Raw genomic sequence first — 4,652 nt, forward strand, 5'->3', positions numbered from 1 at the left:
TTGGTGACTTTACTGCACCTACTCCCAACTTCTATGGGAGAAGCATCTCTATCCCTGCCATTAGAGCAAACAACTTTGAGCTTAAGCCTCAATTAGTTTCTCTAATGCAATAGAATTGCAAGTTCCATGGACTTCCAATGGAAGATCCTCATCAGTTTTTAGCTGAGTTCTTGCAAATCTGTGACACAGTCAAGACTAATGGGGTTGACCCTGAGGTCTATAGACTGATGCTATTCCCTTTTGCTGTAAGAGACAGAGCTAGAATATGGTTGGACTCACAACCTAAAGAAAGCCTGGACTCTTGGGAAAAGCTAGTCAATGCCTTCTTGGCAAAGTTCTTTCCACCTCAAAAATTGAGTAAGCTTAGAGTGGAAGTCTAAACCTTCAGACAGAAGGATGGTGAATCCCTCTATGAAGCTTGGGAAAGATACAAACAATTAATCAGAAAATGTCCCTCAGACATGCTTTCTGAATGGAGCATCATAGGTATTTTCTATGATGGTCTCTCTGAACTATCCAAGATGTCTTTGGATAGCTCTGCTGGAGGATCTCTTCACTTGAAGAAGACGCCTACAGAGGCTCAAGAACTAATTGAAATGGTTGCAAATAACCAATTCATGTACACTTCTGAAAGGAATCCTGTGAACAATGGGACTGGTCAGAAGAAAGGAGTTCTTGAGATTGATACTCTGAATGCCATTCTGGCTCAGAATAAAATATTGACTCAACAAGTCAATTTGATTTCTCAAAGTCTGTCTGGAATGCAAAATGCACCTGGCAGTACTAAGGATGCTTCATCTGAGGAAGAAGCTTATGATCCTGAGAACCCTTCAATGGAAGAGGTGAATTACCTAGGAGAACCCTATGGAAACACCTACAATTCTTCATGGAGAAATCACCCAAATTTCTCATGGAAGAATCAAGAGAGACCTCAACAAGGTTTCAAGAACAACAATGGTGGGAGAAACAGGTTTAGCAATAGCAAACCTTTTCCATCATCTTCTCAGCAACAGACAGAGAACTCTAAGCAGAACCCCTCTGACTTAGCAACCATGGCCTCTGATCTAATCAAAACCACTCAAAGTTTCATGACTGAAACAAGGTCCTTCATTAGGAATTTGGAGGCACAAGTGGGACAGCTGAGCAAGAAAGTTACTGAACTCCCTCCTAGTACTCTCCCAAGTAATACAGAAGAAAATCCAACAGGAGAGTGCAAAGCCATAACCATGGCCGAATCTGGAGAGGAAAGAGAGGAAGTTGACGCCACTGAGGAAGGCCTCAATGGGCGTGCACTAGCCTCCACTGAGTTCCCAAATGAGGAACCATGGGAATCTAAGGCTCAAAATGAGACCATAGGGATTCCATTGGACTTACTTCTGCCATTCATGAGCTCTGATGAGTATTCTTCCTCTGAAGAGGATGAGTATGTCACTGAAGAGCAAGTTGCTAAATACCTTGGAGCAATCATGAAGCTAAATGACTAGTTATTTGGAAATGAGACTTGGGAGGATGAACCTCCTTTGCTCACCAAAGAACTGGATGACTTGTCTAGGCAGAAATTACCTCAAAAGATACAAGACCCTGGGAAGTTTTCCATACCTTGTACCATAGGCACCATGACCTTCAAGAGGGCTCTGTGTGACTTAGGGTCAAGTGTAAACCTCATGCCTCTCTCAGTAATGGAGAAGCTAAGGATCTTTGAGGTACAAGCTGCAAAAATCTCACTAGAGATGGCAGACAACTCAAGAAAACAAGCTTATGGACTTGTAGAGAATGTTTTGGTTAAGATTGAAGACCATTACATCCCTACTGATTTCATAGTCCTAGAGACTGGGAAATGCATGGATGAAACCATCATCCTTGGCAGACCTTTCCTAGCCACAGCAAAGGCTGTGATTGATGTTGATAGAGGTGAACTGATCATTCAAGTGAATGGAGAATCCTTTGTGTTTAAGGCTCAAGGATATCCCTCTGTCATCATGGAGAAGAAGCATGAAGAGCTTCTCTCAAATCAGAGACAAACAGAGCCCCCACAATTAAACTCTAAGTTTGGTGTTGGGAGGCCACAACCAAACTCTAAGTTTGGTGTTGAACCCCCACATTCAAACTCTAAGTTTGGTGTTGGGAGGTTCCAACATTGCTCTGAGTATCTGTGAGGCTCCATGAGAGCCCTCTGTCAAGCTATTGACATTAAAGAAGCGCTTGTTGGGAGGCAACCCAATGATTATATTTTATATATTTTCTTTTGTTATTTTATCTTTTTTTTGTAGGTTGATGATCATAAGAAGTCACAAAATCCATTGAAAAAGCAAAAACAGAATGAAAAACAGGAAGAAAAACAGCACACCCTGGAGGAAGATGCTGCTGGCGTTCAAACGCCAGTAAGCCTAGCATTTGGGCGTTTAACGCCCAGTCTGGCACCATTCTGGGCGTTTAACGCCAGAAAGGGGCACCAGACTGGCGTTAAACGCCAGGAAAGGGCAAGAACCTGGCGTTAAACGCCAGGAATGGGCACCAGCCCGGAGTTTAACGCCAGAATTGGCTCAAAACGTGTTTTTGAGCCCCATTTGGTGCAGGGATGACTTTTCCTTGACACCTAAGGATCTGTGGACCCCACAGGATCCCCAAACAACCCCACCACTCTCTCTTCTTCTTCACACATTCACCTCAACATTTCTTTCTCTTCACCACTCACATCCATCCTTCATAAAACACCACTTCTTCCCCTTTTGGCCGAACCACAAGGCCATCTCCCTCTCCTCCATTTCTTCTTCTTCTGCTCTCTTCTTTCTTCTTTTGCTCGAGGACGAGCAAACCTTTTAAGTTTGGTGTGGTAAAAGCATTGCTTTTTGCTTTTCCATAACCATTTATGGCATCCAAAGCCGGTTCAACTGAGAAGGCATGACCTCAAGCCCATCACTAAGAAGAAGATGGAGCAAACAAGAGACCCCTCTCATCATGAGATCCCTGAGATACCTCAAGGGATGCACTTTCATCCACAAGACTATTGGGAGCAATTGAACACCTCCCTAGGAGAATTAAGTTCCAACATAGGACAACTAAGGGTGAAGCACACTCCATTCTCCTCCATGAAATTAGAGAAGATCAAAGAATCATGAGGGAGGAGCAACAAAGACAAGGAAGAGACATTGAGGAGCTCAAGCACTCCATAGGACCTTCAAAAGCAAGGAAGAGCCGCCATCACTAAGGTGGACCCATTCCTTGATTTCCTTGTTCTTTATTCCTTTGTTTTTCGAATTTTATGCTTTATGTTATCCATGTTTGTGTCTTATGATCATTAGTGTCTTAGTGTCTATGCCTTAAAGTTATGAATGTCCTATGAATCCATCACCTTTCTTGAATAAAAATGTGCTTAATTGAAAAAGGAAGAATTGCATGAATTTTGAATTTTATAATAGTTTAATTATTTTGATGTGGTGGCAATATTTTTGTTCTCTGAATGTATGTGTAAACAGTGCATATGTATCTTGAATTTGTGGTTCATGAATGTTGGCTCTTGAAAGAATGATGAAAAAGGAGACATGTTACTGAGGATCTGAAAAATCAATAAAATGATTCTTGAAGCAAGAAAAGCTATTCAAAAAAAAAAAAAAAAAAAGATAAAAAAAAACCGAAAAAAAAAAAAAAAAAAATCGAAAAAAGAAAGAAAAGAAAGAAAAAGAAAAGAAATAAAGTTGTGATCCAAGGCAAATAAGAGTGTGCTTAAGAACCCTGGACACCTCTAATTGGGGACTTTAGCAAAGCTGAGTCACAATCTGAAAGGTTCACCCAATTATGTGTCTGTGGCATGTATGTATCCGGTGGTAATACTGGAAGACAGAGTGCTTTGGGCCACAGCCAAGACTCAATAAATAGCTATGTTCAAGAATCATCATACTTTACTAGGAGAATCATTAACACTATCTGGACTCTGAGTTCCTAAAGAAGCCAACCATTCTGAATTTCAAGGGATAGATTGAGATGCCAAAACTGTTCAGAGACAGAAGGTTAAAAGCCCCGCTCATCTAGTTAATACTGATCTTCACAGATGTTTTTGGAATTCATTGCATATTCTCTTCTTTTGATCTTATTTGATTTTCAGTTGCTTGAGGACAAGCAACAATTTAAGTTTGGTGTTGTGATGAGCGGATAATTTGTATATTTTTGGCATTGTTTTTTAGTATGTTTTTGATATCTTTTAGTTAGATTTTAGTACATTTTTATTAGTTTTTATTTAAAATTCACTTTTCTGGACTTTACTATGAGTTTGTGTGTTTTTCTGTGATTTCAGGTATTTTCTGGCTGAAATTGAGGGACCTGAGCAAAAATCTGATTCAGAGACCAAAAAGGACTGCAGATGCTGTTGGATTCTGACCTCCCTGCACTCGAAGTGGATTTTCTGGAGCTACAGAAGCCCAATTGGCGCGCTCTCAACGGCGTTGGAAAGTAGACATCCAGGGCTTTCCAGCAATATATAATAGTCCATACTTTGTCCAAGATTGATGGCCCAAACCCGCGAAGCAATCCGGCCTCAGGAATTCCAGCGTTAAACGCGGAACAGGAATAAAAGTTGGAGTTAAACGCCCAAACTGGCATGGGAGCTGGCGTTTAACTCCAGAAAAAGGTCTCTACACAATTTCCTTGATTGCTCA

At 41.0% G+C, this 4,652-nt stretch overlaps 1 non-coding gene across 1 annotated transcript; it reads right to left on the bottom strand.

Annotated features, from left to right (window-relative positions):
- Positions 1-359: 359 nt before the first annotated feature.
- Positions 360-467, bottom strand: LOC130984226 (small nucleolar RNA R71). The gene has a single exon (XR_009088173.1). It is a non-coding gene; the product is annotated as a small nucleolar RNA R71 (small nucleolar RNA).
- Between the last annotated feature and the right edge of the window lie 4,185 nt (positions 468-4,652).

This window comes from Arachis stenosperma, chromosome 5, assembly GCF_014773155.1.
Source record: "Arachis stenosperma cultivar V10309 chromosome 5, arast.V10309.gnm1.PFL2, whole genome shotgun sequence".
Classification (NCBI taxonomy): domain Eukaryota; kingdom Viridiplantae; phylum Streptophyta; class Magnoliopsida; order Fabales; family Fabaceae; genus Arachis; species Arachis stenosperma.